General features: G+C 39.2%; 2 pseudogenes; one reads left to right on the top strand and one right to left on the bottom strand.

The window, feature by feature from the left end:
• Nucleotides 1–511: 511 nt before the first annotated feature.
• Nucleotides 512–3,556, top strand: LOC113744210 (vesicle transport protein GOT1B-like; annotated as a pseudogene).
• Nucleotides 3,557–8,818: 5,262 nt separating this feature from the next.
• LOC113744195 (L-lactate dehydrogenase C chain-like) lies at nt 8,819–11,986 on the bottom strand (annotated as a pseudogene).
• Between the last annotated feature and the right edge of the window lie 5,302 nt (nt 11,987–17,288).

Below are 17,288 nucleotides of genomic sequence, written 5' to 3'. Positions count from 1 at the left end.
TCTATACCCTCACTAAATACACATACATTAATATATTGTGGTACTTCACTCAATAGTTACTAATAGTATTTGCTCGCTATAAATACGCTGTGCGACATCAAATGTAATCGTTTGTGTTTAATACTGCAACATGGTCCCATTAAATGAAATGAATGAATAAATGCGAATCCCGCATCGCATCCCCACTCCCCCTCAGCTGTCCTATCATAAAAGGCAATAAAGGCCAAAAAAATAATCCTTAAAAAAATAATAAACACATATTAAAATAAATAAGTAAACAAAATAGAAGCAAAATATGAATAAAAAATAAAGAAATAAAGAAAGAAAAAAGAGAAAAATAAATAAAGAGTGAGAAATAATAAAATAGTAATAATAATAATAATAACGATTACAACAAAGGAATTTCTTTTTCAGAATCAGAATCACTTTCATTCACGGTGTGTGTGCACACACTCCGGTTACACTATATATTAAAGGACAACCATAGTTTTTTTACTGAATAGGAAGGGGAATGTGCAGTGAAACGACGCCTGGGTGTCGCTCATCCCCTACAAGACTATCCGTGCGTGGCTGCGTACGTGGCTCGGAGTTCGTCGTGGCGTCGTGGCGTCACAAACCGCTCGCGTCGCTCGCCGCTTCCTCTGTAGCATCAGTTAGCTCCCACGAGCCGAAGCGGAAAGATTCAAAGTGTCTGCGAGCCTCGTGCGGACGACAAACAACGCAGACTGATCCACTCACGGACTCGCAGAGTAAGAAGACCTCAGTGGCCCGTTAACGTTTGTCGTTTGTGCTGTGTGTGTTGGTGTGTGTGTGTGGTGTGTGAGAGGCTAGAAGCCTGACGCCATTGGCTGAGAGGGTGGTGACGTCACAGGGCAGTGTTTTAAAAAGAAGAAAATCATGAAAATAATTAATTTATTGCCTTAAAATAACATTTATTACATGGACTATAGCTTTATTTCATTAACTACCAACACATTAGTTAGTATAATGATCTAAATCAGCGTTTGAACCTTAATGACCATAATTTAGTGTATAAATGTAACAAACTTAACTTTCTGATCCATAACATGTTATTTGAGATACATTGATTATGTTTGCCACATGCAAACAGATGGGAGTTAGGAGTAACTAACACAATAATCTCACAGGAATGTTTTTTTTTTTTTTTTTTGGGTTATCCAGCAGATTGAAAACAGATTAGCCGTCGGTAGTGGCTATGTGGGTGTAAAACAGTGTGGCAAACTCTATAGTCTCACCCATAAGCTGAATATTAGAGTTATTTATTACTAATGAGTTACGCTCTTTAATAGTTTAGTTTTACTCATGAATTGAATCAGGACTACTAATTAAGAAAGATAAACTGAAGTGATGCACACTGGGAAGATTCCACTCGTCACAGCCACTGAAAAATGACGATGTATGCGTGACGTCATTTCTTATTCAATTCAAACTGCTCAGCAACATTGTAATCCCATTTTTTTTATTACCTTCATCCACTTCGTTGATATTTGACCAAGTAGTGTCTGCAAAGCTTCCCCTGTTCTTGATGTGATGTTACCAATATCCGTAATAACTTGTGTTTCTTGTATTTCTACAGAAATTGGGATGGGGCTGACGGGGTTCGGTGTGTTTTGTTCTTCCTCTTCTTTGGGATGGGGCTGTTTTTCGATAAAGCTCTCCTCGCATTGGAAATGTGAGCTGATCAATCAAACTGTAGGAGCCAAATTCGTTTGTGTTGTGTGTAAGTTTGAGTTGTTCATAAATGTGTTAGATCACACATGTTTTCCCAACTTCTGGTAATGAACACAGAGGGTGTGTTGCGGTTACACCTTATTTTTTTTACCTGTGCACTCAGTGGTGACAGGCTCCAGTATTTTAAATTGTAGCGGCAACTATCCATTTAAAAAAGCTGCTGAGAGGCTGAGTAGGCTCCTACTGTGAGATGTTCACAGTCAGTTTTATGATGTTCTTAACGGAAATAGTAGGCGATGAACTAAACTAGATGAAGATATATGATAGAAACAAAATAGTGAGACGTAATAAGTATGCACACACACGTTTTGGCTCCGACAGATACTATTACCGACGTGTCCCCCACATGATCTGACCGACAGCCGGTGACCATCTTTACTCTTTCTGTGCAGATCTGTCGTCTCGGGTTTGTCCTTCGTCATCGCCTGGAGCGTACGTTCAGATTCTTCTTCCAGAGCACACAAGTGAAAGCCACCAGCTTCTTCTCGGATTGTTTGTGGTTTCGATCGGCTGGCCGATCATTGGAGTCGTTCTGGAGATCTACGGTTCTTCCTCTTATTCAGGTCAGTTCAGACAGAAAGAAAACCGCCTCTCTGTCATCGTTATCCTGAATTAATGTGAGTGTTTTGGTCCCGCCTCGTCTCCTCTCGTCAACAGGGGGTTCTTCCCGGTGGCGGTAGGCTTCATCAGACGTGTACCTGTGCTCGGGTCTTTGCTCAGCTTACCAGGATCAGCACAGTAATTATATCTGATGATCAATGAATCGGAGATTAATCATCCCTTAATCGATGAGACCGTTTTTTTTTCTGTCCTCTTTATGAGTTTTTGACTATTCTATAAAAGCTGCAACAACACCGATATGACCAGTCAGACCTAAAAAACACGACACTACAAGCTGTTCAGACAAATTAAGCCAACAACAAAAGCCATAATGTCATATAAACAGATATCTGCACAGAATGCAGAATCTGTAGGCAGGGGACAGATTTTGGTATCAGAAGCAAAACAGGCATCAAAACATTGGACAAAAATGCAGAACTGGAATCAATCAGCTGTCTTAAAGGAGTATTTCTTTGCAGGAATTGACTGTAATGTGTATTATTATATTTTCATTAGTGTAATAACAACCTGAATATGAAGGTTTTATTCTCGTTCTTGAAAAAGCCCTTTATATCACAGTGAGAGCGGGTGAGATGTTGGAGAGTATTTATTTCATTGCACCGCAACTCGCCGATAGGTGGCACTAATTATTATTTATTATACTAATCATTGCAGCTTTATTTTCATTTTTATTAAAACATAGCAGCCAACTTGTCTGGAGCTTTCAGCAGGTCCACATGTAGTTTTCAGTGAAGCTCATTGCTGATGAAGACGAGTTGAAAGAAGCTGAGATTATTGTGTCACCTGTATGGTCTTTAGTTTCAAACACTGACAGGAGGACCTTTACTGAAATGTGAGCGCTGACAGTCCGTCTCTCGAACAATGTCTCTGCTGTTCTGAACTCGCCTGTGGGACTCGACTTTGTAACTTTATGAAGACTGTTCAGGAACAGTGTGGTGGTGTATGTGATGGTGCACTGTACTGTAGTTATTCAACACATTTCATAAAAACTTAATTTTGTCTGAAGAGAAAACTTCTCCTTTTCTGTGACTTAATCATCTGTTCCTGTCCGCCTCATCTTGAATGATCTTAAACCTGAATGTTTTTATCTGATTCAGTAATAAGTTGCAGAAACTAACTCTGGGTTGTTCTTTATTCTCTTTCAGCTGGTGATAAAATCGGCGAGAGCAACACGATGGTATAACAGTGGGCCGTTTTTGTATCGGAGGAGAGTTTCAGTGTTTATTATGTTTCTAACAGTGACTGAATATCTTGGTCATTGCCACTCCAGAACTGTGAATCCAAACTTTCTCTGCACAGAAGAATCAAGTGTATCTGACTGACATGAGGTTTTGTATCTGACGCCTACTTGGATGACTTACCAGGAGATTTTTTTATTTTTTTTATTTTAAAAAGCTGGAAGCAGGTCCCCATTTTGTATCATTCCAGTCTGTTCATATTTATGGACCGATGAGTTGGGACCACGGATTGACTCAGCGGAGAGTTAGGAGCTCGTTACAGCATCACTCCTGCTAAGATTGTGGTGCCTCAACAGTGAGTGAGAGTTTTTTGTCGGAGCTACTCGATGAAGTTGTCACTGACATTAATTATTACAAAAGATAATAACAAGCGAAATGTTAGTGAGCAAGAAACGTGAACTGTTGTGGGGGAAAAGGTTTAAGATGTTTGTTACTGAGATGTTTTTACTGTAACTTTTGTAAGTGCATACTTGGAATAAAGTGTCTCTTTTATAAAGATGTTTTATAGTTTTTCCTGCCCAAACCAGGTTTAATCCAGGATAAGTACCCTGCATTCAAATACGGTATGAACTAACTCCCACTGCTCAAGAATACAAGATCCAACATTACAGAAATCTTAATTAAGTTGTGCTTTTGATAAATACAATAAAGGTTTAACCTTTGTATTTCTCCCTTTTGCGTGTAAAATATGGTAACACCAGTTTACAGTTCAATTATATTTCATGCAATATTGTTTTTCATCCACAGTTTATAACGTGTTTAAAACAGCATGACGTAGCAGCAACCAAATAAACGATAGATTATAAATGAACATATACTTAAAGTGTGCTACAAATGTATTAACAGTTCATTATGTCTTAACTTGATAGTATTAACAGTTCACACAACATGTACAAATCCTTTCACGGGGCTTAAAACTATCAGTAAAATAGTGTTTGAAGGTTTGTCCCTGACGTGAATGACACCTGAACTGCTCACCTGCAGCCACGTTAATGCTATTAATTCCCACTGATTTCGACAGTGTAAAAGGAAGTTTATAAAAAATAACGAGACTGGCAAAATAAGGAAGTATTTAGGTTCTTTACTTAAGTAAAACCAAACTAAAATACTCTGTACAATGGAGAAACTCTTCTCTGACTGGTACAATATTACATATGGATATATCTGAACTAAAAAGAAAATTGAATCATACAATAAAACCATTAAAATACATTAAAATAAGCTGGAAACCAATCCCTATGAGCAAGCTCAAAAGCCTCTCATTAAACACGCCTGTTTATCAGTACATGGTACTTTTACAGTAACTTGCATGACACATAATGACACTTCAATCATTTTTTATGGAAAGCGTCAACACGTCGGTACACTTGAATGGTGTTTCCTCCTCATACTCACTGACACGGCTGTCATCACGTCAGCTTTCATTCTAAAATCTCAGCAGTGCCATCATGTTATGACCCTGTGAAAAAAGCCTCTGCTGCTCGTAAAAGTTTTACATCTCTCTGGTGTTTTTAATTAATGAGCAGTGACACGTTAAACAACACCTGTCATTCCTGTCAGCATTAAGCATTATGTGAGCTGTAATGAAGCTACCTGTCATCAGTGACGCTGTTTAATGGGGTGGTTTGCTTTGTTTTATAATGACAGCAGCGACAGAGAAAGTCGTACAGATCCTACATCCTGCAGGACAACAGGTACATTAACGGTGAGCTTTTATTCTGTCTTGTACTTTTTGTTCTTGTCCTTCATGTTCTTCTTCATCTTCTTCTTGTTTGTCTTGTTCTTGTTGTTCTTTCTCGTCTTGTTGTTCTTGATCGTCTGTTTTGCTGTCCTTAATGTTCTTGTTCTTCTCATTGTTGTTCTTGATGTTCTTGCTTGTTCTTCTCCTCTTCTCTCTTGATCGTGATCTTGCTTGTGTTCTAGTTGTGTTGTTGTTGGTGGGTTAAATTCCCGGGTGGTCGTCTTGTAAGCAGATAATGAATGACAGAATAGTTAAATGCACCTAAAGAAACACTACAAATTAGTCCTAATAAGTAAAATAAGATATGTTAATGATCCCACACTGGGGGAAATCACTTGTCACAAGCAGCAAGTGCTTAATTGTTGACAAGTAACTGTGCATTAATGAATAAACACTTAAAATGCCATATATTCTTACAAATATTATATTGTGTCAAAAACAAATGTATTAAATGGGTTTAGTATTAGTGTTATTGTAAATTAAACTAAATGTCATTGCAGCGTTCAAACAATGTCCCAATAGTCACATTGCTTGGTGGATGTTGGTGTCTCAGTGCTGTAGTGCACCACAGGTGGGTGAAAGAGCTTTATTTTTCCTATTATCCATGTTTAAGATTAAAAAAAAACAACAAATGTCGTTATGAGATAAACTCTCCATCACTTTCAGCGGAAAACTGGACTCCCTCAGCCATTTATACCTAAAGGGAGCACGTAAGAATTTGCAGAGGAAATTTAAAACATTTTTTTAAAATGATTATGAGCCCACCTCATTATGTTAAAGTTGAAATGTTTTTTTGTTTTGTTTTTTCTTGCAGAGGACACGCTTAGCGTTGAAGCGCACCAGCAGAGAGGATTTAGGTGAGTGACCCTTTTATAAAAGCTCTACAGGCGGTAACTATGACTTTTATTAATGGCTAATATACTAATGCTGTTTAAATGAGATAAACACCATTATGGAGAATAACTTCTAGGTGGTTACAGGCTGTAAAAAATCTTTTTTGGCTGGTGATTATTTGTTTTGTTTTTCAGCTGTAGATCATGTGAACTTAATCTCTTTATTTACATTAATTACATTAAAACTGCAGTCTTTATTATTGTAAAAAACAAACAAAACATAATTGCAGATACTTACATCATTTGGCGTATTTAGAATAACTCTGTATAAAATACTTTATTCACATGTTTAACTAAATCAATGGTTTATTAATGTTTATTATTATTATTATTACTTATTTTTAGTGATTTATTATAACTGTAACTTAATTTTACCCAGCTACCCAATGTTGTTTTTAAGAAGTGGTTTTATACTGTTCACTGATCTATAAAGTTACATTTTAGTAACACTTTATAAGAGAGTGATTTGTTAAAAGTGATACCTTTAAACTCACATGACATTGGATCACATTTATTTCACAATAAACTTGATTCTGCCATTAGAGCAGAGAGAATAACTTCTTAGTTTGTGTTTTTCACTTACTTGGACACGGCCTTGGTTGTGAAGTTTCTTGTTTAACCTTTTCATTTATCTTTGTGCTCCTTGGCAGTGATCAGAACAAGAGCCAACGATGGACTCGATTATCGTTTGTCATCCATTTTTTTCTGAGCTGCTGCAGCGAGCAGTGGAAGATGTTAAAACCATGACAGTCCATCAGCCAACACTCACCACCGTTCTCGGGATTGAGTCTTCTGTAATCTCTTTCTCTATTGCAGTGGAGGCCAATGCTGTGATATATATCCACCCGAGGATAAAGAGCTGAATTTTGAAACTAGTTTTTAGAAGTTTTTGATTTGGGAGTTTCATTTTCTTGTAGTCAATTATGTTTTGTATAATGTCACGTGATACCACTGGTTTATGGAGGTTTACTTGGGTAAGTTAAAATGGTGCTGTGTAATTTAAAACACCCTTAACTTCTCTGTGAATGCTGTGATGTGTTTAGATATTTATTGCTGGACTGGTGTGTTGTGGTGTGTAGTGGGTGGTGGTTGTGTGGGTGGTTGTAGATGTGGTGATGGTAACAATGATACATTCATCATGAGAAATAAAAAAATGCACAGACTAGTGGGACATAGGCAGTCAGATCAATCGTTAAAGCAGAACTTTCTCTACAGCGCGCGCTACAACTTGTACAAACAGTCCTAGTACTTGTCAGCAGGAAGTAAAGGTCGCGAGAGAAAATTGAACTCACAATACACCAAGGGTGATTAACACATGTAAAACTTGATCGTCACGCTGTCTACACACAGGTCCCACATAGATCGTAGAGCGGGGGGTCTGCAAACACAAAAGGAGAGTGAAAAACCGAGATGTGCAAGACGATGGATTATTGAATGAGTGAGCAGCCTGAACAGCATCCATAGGAGCTGAATGGGAATCACAGAACAAAAAAGGAAAGGTTGGGACGGCTGAGATGCAGACGAATCGAGCTTCGTTAACAGGCTTAATTAAAGACAAGATACTGCAGTATGCAGAACGCCTAAGAGGAGTAATTTCATGTAAAGCACTGTATTGACTAATTAGTCTATGTGACAACGCTTGCACCAGTGACACATATAAAACCTGTTATTCATAAACAGGATAAGTGTTTGTGGCTGCTGTTGTTCGCTGCGTTCACAACCTGTGGTGGGTATTTCTTGACATTAGCCCACCTTTAAAGGGCTTGAATACAATATTATGATTTATATATCATATACAGTGTGTTAGCGGGTTATTGTTGTGTGGTGTGATGTGTGTTAGGGTTGTGTGGTGGTTGTGTGTTGTTGTTGTTGTTGTTGTCCATCATGTCAGATCCTCTACTTGTCAGAATGCCCTTGTTTCATGTAAAATTGTGCGCCAACTAACTGCTACACCTATGCCAGGATATCTAAAATCTACAATGATGTTTTTAACCAATATGTGACTGATGGTAGGTTGTTCTATCTTTAAAGTTATTTAATGGTGGACATAGAAGTGGAGAGGACATATATTACTAAAATTAAAATATTTTGTTGCAGGATAAGATATAATTGTCCCTTTACCTCCTTAAAATTGTAAACCATTATACATAAATTTGTCTCTTTGCTGCTAAAATGGTTTCAGTCGATACATTTAAACTAGAGGCTCTACAGCATTAATAAAGTAAATGCCTTTACGGCTGAATAAATGAACAAATGCATTTCTTGTCCAAGCAACAGCAGCAAACCTGCTTTATTACACAAACAAAGCAACATGAGTGTTTCCACGCCGCAGCAGCACAGTCGAGGACAAATGAGTCAGAGCAGCTTTTCACTCAGTTGATGTCACATTTAGACTCCAGTGAGCAGAAGTGTACAAACTGACGCCTACGTTTAAACTGAAGGGATTAAACTATGCCTGTGAATCTACAGGGGGCAGTGGGTCGAAGGTGTGGAGTGTTTGGTGACTGCAGAGGATAATACTGCAGGAGATGAGCAGCAAGGAAGGTACAGCTACAGCCGCCTCCTCTGTTCATTTAGACATCATCCAGGTCCTTCTGGATGTCCCACAGCGTGTCGGCACTGGCCTGCAGTGGGCCACCTCATCGTCTGTCAGGGTCATGTTAATCACGCTGGCCACTCCTCCATTGTTCAGCACGCAGGGCAGACTCAGATACACCTCGTCACTGATTCCATACATGCCCTGACACCATAAACAACACCTTACTGTCTGTGGGAGGACTAAACATCTCAGAAAGGTGAATGTAACATGCAAAAAATAAATAAAATCTGAACCAAACAACTTGTTCGTAGGCCACATTTGAACCTGAAAGCATCTTATTACATATTACTTTCATTATATACTGTGTGCAGTGAAGTGGAAGTTTGTCACTCAGAATCCAATCTGATTTAAAATTGAGCCTGAATAAGCAAAACTGGAGCTGCAAAGTAAGTAATCACCTTTGAAATTTCATTTTATTCAGTATACAGTCAAATTGAGACAAAATTAGAAAATTTGAACTTATATATCAACATGAAAAAAAATGTAATTTATACAAATTAAAATTCATCTTTACTGACAATTTCATGTGATAAATAGTGAAAAATCCTGACCATGTATGACAAAATTGCAAAAAGGAAACTATTTAAATCATTTAAAGACAAAAGTACAGAATTACAATTGGATAGTTTATACATAAGATGCTGTTTATTTCTTCAATGTATGTGAAAATGAATCTGTGCGTGAAACACTTTACCTGACCATGGTGGAAACAGGATGAATCCTGTTCATGTTCCTGATGATGCTCTCTGTCAGGTCGCTTACACTCAGACCGATGGCCCAGTTGGTGTCAACCCTTCGTTTGATCACCTCGTAGGCACTGCGAAGACACAAGACCGCAGCTTGAGATGGAGCAAAACAAAGAAAGCCTGTTTTCAGACTGCTAAATGTTTGAATTTATAGTGTACTGGTTGATTTTAATGGTGATACAGCAGATAAGAAGTGCTCAAAAATAACTGATAAAACATTATAATATACTCAGATACTCAAATTGAGCTTGTTCTAAGGTTATCAATGAGAAACAGTGAAGCAAAACATCTAAATCAATCAGGTGACCTCTGTGTACCTGTTCACCACCATTTTTGTGGGTGTCCTTCCCGTTCTCGTCATCAAGGTCAGTGCCAATGTCCGGGTTTAACGTCTCAGGTTGACTCCAGCCACATTCGTTCCACTCCACACAGGCACTGAAACACCAATGAAACAGTCAACCATCATCGTTTGTGAGCGACATATTGTGATACTTTCTCCTTGCTGTTCAAGAGCAAATCACCACTCACCACTGGTGTCCCCATGTTCTCCCAGGACTCCAGCCGTTGAAGCTGCTGGAATGGATCCCCAGTTTGTCGGCCATCAGGAAACGGAAGCGTGCCGAGTCCAAGTTTGTGCCGCTGCCGATGATGCGGTGCTTGGGAAGGCCGCTCAGTTTCCAGGTACATAAGTCAGCCGTCGACTGTTGAAGAGTGTTGTTTATTAGACAGTGAATGCTTGTATGACTGGCGACAGACAGAATGAAGGTTTGTGTACCTGGGTTGGAAACCACAATGATGATGCAGTCAGGGCTGTATCTGACGATCTCAGGGATGATGTGCTTAAAGATGTTGACGTTTTCTCTACGAGGTCAGCCTGCTCTCTCCCTCCTGCTGACGGCACACCGGCTGTCACCACCACGAGCGAGAGTTTTTCTGTCACAGAGTAGTTCTGAGAGACAGGGAGGAAGAAGATTTGGAGTAATGGTTAAGAGGGGCAAAAAGCTGCGCTGTCAAATTCCTGCTGAAAACACAAGCAGGAGCTGGTTAAAAATAAAGACTCAAAGATCAATAGAGGGAAAAAATGTTTCTGTCAGTTAGCTGCATCCTGTGCTAAGATTTAGTTTCTTGGCATGTCTGAGGTATAAACTTGCCTTTGTCTGCAACTATTTTGGGGGTTTTGAGGAAGAGGCTGCCATGCTGCAGTCCATCATTTCTCCTTTCAGCTTGTCCTCCATCACATCCCAGAGCCAGCTCATCAACCAGCTCCTGACACATAGGAATGATTCACATTACACAGTTTATTAATTCAGCAACATACCAGTTTGTTCAGTTGGGGTACAAGTGGAAATAACCTTGTTATAAAAATCTGGGTTACACAGCTATTTAGATGTTTTTAAATTATACGATGTTAGTTCCTATTTATTACATGTCTTGAGGGCACTTCCCTTTATTAATGTTTTGCTGAGGCTGGCAGGTTAAGGTAAAATTCAGGTTAATGTATAAATAGAGGAAGTCCAGAACAGAATGAGGGCCAGAGACAGGCCAGAGAGGTGACATTTAGATGGGGAAATATACTGGCTACTGATTAGGGGATTGCTGAAGAAAACTGTTTAGATGCTCTTGTCTGTTAAACAATTTGCGGGGGTTGAGACAGCCCATTTTTAGGAAATGTATAAGAACCAACTGTCAGAGCTTCCTCAGGGAGCCTTTTTCTCCGTACCTCTTTTGTGTTGCACTGTGAAACGCTCCTTCTTGTACAAGAACAATAAATTCAACTTAAACTTTTATACTTTGAATCCAGTCCCCTATTTAAGGGTTTTCTTTAAAATCCCCGTAAACAAACCTCAATAAAAGATGTTTGATCTGTATGATTTTAGAGAATAAATATATCCCTGGCACATCACTTTAGACTGCATTTTTCTGTTATGTTGAGTCCACATCTTACTGACCTGTCTGTGTTTTAAAACCACTTTTTACGCAGATGACACTCTGTTATATATAGAGTACAAAATCGAGGAGAAATGACTAAAATAATACTTTACTGTAGGATTGCCTCCTCTCTGTTCTCTTCTGTGTCAAATCCATTTTTCCGTCATTGTGTCCACCACCTTAACAAGGACAGTGAAAGGATAACAAATCCAGCCAATCACCAGACACCAAGAGATCAGTAATCCGGTGTCAGTCTCAGAGGATTCTGGGTATTACCCCGTCCTGTGACAACCACAGGAAGGCCATCTGAGCGAAGCAAAAACCAGTGGGGCTTTACCCTGAGCAGGATGCTGACGGCACATGCCATGCCAACCTGGCCCACGCCCACCACTGTCACTTTATTCCTGGGGGGCTCAGGAGGACCGCTGAACAGCGGGGTGATGGAGCTTCTGCAGAATTGATGCCATTTTCAGATCTGAAGGAGGAAAGAAGAAGGAAGAGTGTTTCTGGCAGGACACATGTTGACGGTAGACGAAGTGACAACACACACACACAGGCACGACTGAGGGAACAGTCCTGCATCCAGAAAGTGGGCCGGCGTGCTCAGATTCATAAATACTGCATTCAGGACGTGCAGAGGTTAGAGGGATTACAAATTAAGCCTGACATTTCTCTTAGTGGCACTAATGGAAGCACGAGTCATCTAACACAGATCCATTACAAGACATAAGAAGAAAACACCCTGACTGAGCTCTGCCTCACACATTACTCCTCTGCAGAGTTCACCTTGAAAAGACACACAGCTAGACAGAAAAAACGGCAGCAATACTTGCATTTCTCTGCGATGCTCCGAGCTGCGAGGTATAAATACCACCAGTAATCAACATGGCAGACTGAATGGATGTCTAAGGTGTGTTATCACAGAGCTGCGTACCCCCTGCACCACAACACTCCTGCAGTCACTGTTTGTACAGCCCAGACAGCGAGGCAGTATCCGGTCAGCTGCAGCACATGGTGACTCAGGGCCAGACTGAAGGGAGCTGTGAGCTGCCACCAGAGCTCCTCTTCCTCCACCCTCCTCCCCAAATAGAGGACGGAGCACTATAATCGGCCCAACTTGACGACTGCAGACGTTAAAGGATACTGTAATCCCTTAACACTGCCTCCATTCTGCTGCACCTGAACTATGGATGAACATGAACCTCGATGTAACAGAATAGTAATATCCTTCGATCATCAGTGTAAGAAGTATTATTTAAATTAGGTTACCTACTGTATATTTTTGTCTCTGAGATCCGTGCAGTATAAAGCATTATCCTGCCAGTGTTTCAAAACAGGCAAATGTAAGTTACATACAATTTGAGCAACTACTGCTGCAGATTGTGATAGACACGAGCACTACATTGTCTCTCCAACAAAAACTTAGATTATGATGCAGGATGTCAATGAATCAGTCCTGGAATAAATCATGTTATTGTGAAGCAAGATGCCTGCAAAAACCAGCCATCTCTTTCCAGCTTTAGTCCCATTAAAGTGCACTGATAACTGTCCATTCATTAGCCGGAGTGAAACTGATTATCAAGCGAAAGCATGAACACGAGCGAGTGATGAGGTTGGATTAGGCATGCAATGTCACAGCAGGGACAGGAAGTTTCATGCTTTTTAATAATCTAAAAATATAATTGTGTGTGGTACCTGAATGTTTTAAGGAACAAAAGTCTCATCGTGTCAAATTTGTAGGTTAAACACAAGACGTGCAGCGAACAAATGTCAAATGTTTGACAGTTTACATCACCCTTGAATTTGAACACAGACAACATGGAGGTACAAGTGGCAGACTACACATTGAGCATTTAAAAAACAACTGACAACGAGTTATAAGTTGATTTCAGAATGACCAATATAACAAAACAAATATTTAATTTTGATATTATTCTTCCACATGTAATCCTAAACACATCTGGGTAGTATTGGATCAGCCACAAGTCCCAGATAAAACTACATTCAAGAAACTCTATATCCACTCTAAATTACTAATAATCTATTTATCTGTAGTAAATACTTTTGTGTCTCGGGTACATGATGAGATACTGGAAGCTGTCACAGTTACTATACACAAAATGTATGTTGATCCCCTGTAGGTGGTGGGTAAATAGACAACTACAAAACAATCTGCAAAAGGAGTGCAGAGCGAGAGAGGGAGCATCAAGAACAGGAACACATACAAATTTGGACATCATAACTTTCCAAAACAAAAAATAACTCAGTCCAAATCTATCTCCCGGCTGCACATATTAACAGGATATTACCACATAACCACTGAAATTCGTGGGCTGTTCACTTTGTCCTGATGGTCCGTTACTTTGAGACAGTAATCCGTCCTCCAGCACTACAGTGAGACTCACCCCCTTTGTGTGGGCGCACTGTATGTGTGTCTGCTCTTCTTCCTGCTGCTGTGTCAGGCTGCAGCCTACTGGATTTAATTAACTAAGCCTTTCCATCCCCTACAACAGTCTCAGTTTTGCACTCCAGGGTCATCACAGTCAGCTGGTGGTACAATATTCACCTACAAACAACACCAGCAACAACAACATTTCCTGTTAAAACAATAAAGACAAAAAGACAGACGGTTGAAGAATGTTTAACATACCACTTTCACAATGTTTTTTTTAATAACTTAAATCACAATACACAGTAATGATAGGAAAAGGTTGTTTTTTTAGGTACTTTATTGTTCATTTCGTTATACATTCCCAGATTTAACCCTTACAAACTATTCAATGCCTTCACAGGAAGAAAATCCTCATAAAAAGTGTCTATACCAAATTGTGAAACTACAGAACTATTTAGAATAAATAACAACCTCTTACAATCTGACATTATTGATCTGAGCATCATCTTAGGGCGCTGACTGCTGAGCTGCATTTCTTGCTCAGGCACAGACATCAGGAGCCAGCAGGTGGAGTACAGCCACTTCAGAAAACACAGGCAGGATGATTAGTCAAGACAGATATCTGATTAGCTGTGTTGGGCAGCTACACTGCTGTGTATTATCCTTATTACAAATAAATCTGCTATTTCTACAGAAGTTGAAGTAAATCTGGCTGCACTCAGAAGACACACACAATAAATAATGGAATTAATTTGGACCTCATTTTACCGTCCCATTACCTAAGTTGGATTTCAGAAGCAATTTTGAATAAAAAAAATAATACACAAGAAATATTTATAATTTTATATTGTTAATGCTTTAAGACCACAGATGAGGCCACTTTGTTACACTGTAAAAAGAAAATCTGTAGATTTTATGGTGAAAAAAGTAGATAGAAAAACTGGTTACACTGTATTTGTTATGTAAATCTTATTCATTTTTTTTGGTCATATTTTAGGGCAAACCTTTATTTATAGGGATTTTAAAGTATGTCTACATACTTATAAAGCAGTATTTTATATCAGAGACAATTAATTATACAGTAAAATACAGTTTTGGTTTGGCACATTTTCACCTTAAACCACAGGTATTTCAAAATATAGAATAAGCACTAATATCCTATTAGGGTAATATAGAAAAGTGCACCGTGTTTATTACGGTAAAATTCTGGCAACCACAGGTGCCTTTTTTTTATTTTACTGTAAAAACAGGAAGGCCAAAGCACTGAAGGACTACTGGTGCAAGAATAAAGCTAATTACTTTTGGAGATGGTCAATAAAACAAAACTGAAGTCTATATAAAGTCTGGACGGTGCTTTAGGAGGGGGAGAAGTGATCGCACGGTGTGTTTTCCACTTTAATTCACTGTAAGCAGTAATGGGGTGTTTACTGCCTGGTGTTATGGAATTTTCCGACTCCCCTTCAGATCTGACTCCCCCTTCGCGTGAACGCGCATCACTGCACTGTTATGGGTTTATGTATATTCTGACAGCCTGGTGTGGTATTGTATATGCACTGAAAAACAAATTCCAATAAAGATCTGCTGGCATATTGTGCCTCTGCTACATTATTTATTATTAAGTTATTGTAACTGGTGTCAACAGAGACAACAAACATTTGTTTATCTTTTATCTTTATAGCCTTTTTGCCTTCTGCACTTATATCTAACTTCATTAGGATTGTTTAAATCAAGTTTTGGTTGTTTTACTTTGCGTCATTGTCTATGTCACTGTTGGTCTATTTAATTGTTTGTTGTGTTAAGTTGCATTGTCACTGCAATCAAATTGTCCCCTGTGAGGGACAATTAAATCGGAGTCAGAATTTAAACATCTGGAGGGGGAGTCAGATTGTGACCAGATGTAAATTGTGACCTGAAAGAATCTCTCTCCTCCTGTTTTGTCCCTCTCTATTACCCACTAGTTACAAAAAACAATACATAGGTAGCAGAGGTCACATGATGCCAGCAGAGTGAAATGGTTGGTGTTACATTTTGCAATTTTTTAATATAAGAGGGGAGTCAGCATTGTGACAGATGTCAACGAATCTGAAACAATAACTACAACCAAACATTTCGTTGCCGCCTGTCATAACACACGTGTGTGAGTGCCTTAGCGCGTTCACGCGGAAGGGCGAGTCAGTATTCGAGGGGGTCGGAAAATTCCACAAACACCGGCAGCAGCCACCAGTGTCCGGGGCTGCTGGTCTGTGACCCCGACGCTGCTTGTTCGACCTCCAAAAGGGGGAACAGCGGGTCACTGAAGGGACTGAAGGGCGGTCACATAGTAGGTTACACTGTAGGGGGAACGGAGGTCTGAAACGTTCAGTTTGTGGTGAAAAGAAGAGTCCACGACTCACAAGCGGAGGCTACACGTGAGCAGCCGTATTAAAGTCACCCCAGTTTTAAAACACACCAACGTTAAAAACTAAAATAATCATTGTGTCGGTGACTTAAATCACGTATTTAAACGTTGAGTTTTTCCGTTTAACCACGTTAAAAACGTTTGTTTGTTAACCGTTTAACCGTTATCTCCCGACCACAACAAGGAGGTGTTAGATTTAGACCCCCGTGGTCCGATTTGGGCTTTGTTCGTTCCGAACCCAAGCGTCTTGAGATAGCCCCTGCCCCCACATGGCCGTCCCGGTGTACGTCTTCGCACACATCTCAGTAGGTAATTATAATGTTAAAAATTCACAACAAGCCAACTACTTTTAATATCAATATATGAATAAATATATTATTGCTGTTAGTTTTCTTCTTAGTATTATGTATATCATACTGTTTTTAAGTATGTCTCATTCCCCCTTCAATTCTAAAAGGCGTTTAATCAAACTCAAGATTTATATCTTCCTTTGACAAAGCAACATAATCAGTTTTGTCATGTTAATCTGTATAAGTGCCATTTTTAGTTTTTAATGGAAATGCTGCAAGAAGTTTTCATTGATAAAACGGTTAAAAACACTGGGTATTAACCCTTAAAAAAAAGATTCCCCAGGCATCACCGAAAGAAGACAAAGAAAGAGAAAAAATCTGGGTAACAACAAAGTTTATTTTATGATAACTGCCTACATGTCATAAATAACAGATTAAAAAACCTTACCCACCATAACCCATGTTCATTTGTCCTTTGCGGGAGAGCTTGCCTGATGAAAAATCACTAATTCAGATTAAGATACAGTTTTCCTTGCGTGTACAACATATGCTTTTCAAATGTTAACCTTTTTTAAAGTGTGTCTATAAAAGTTGACACACAACTTTAGCAAAAAATATCAAAATAGAACAAAAGATGCCCCCGTAACTTCAACATCACCCAGTGAATCCAGCAGGTAAACGACCCCATT

This window comes from Larimichthys crocea, chromosome XXI (assembly GCF_000972845.2).
Source record: "Larimichthys crocea isolate SSNF chromosome XXI, L_crocea_2.0, whole genome shotgun sequence".
In the NCBI taxonomy this organism is placed as follows: Eukaryota; Metazoa; Chordata; class Actinopteri; family Sciaenidae; genus Larimichthys; species Larimichthys crocea.
The sequence above is the reverse complement of the archived record's forward strand: the minus strand, read 5'-3'. Positions and strand labels throughout refer to the sequence as shown.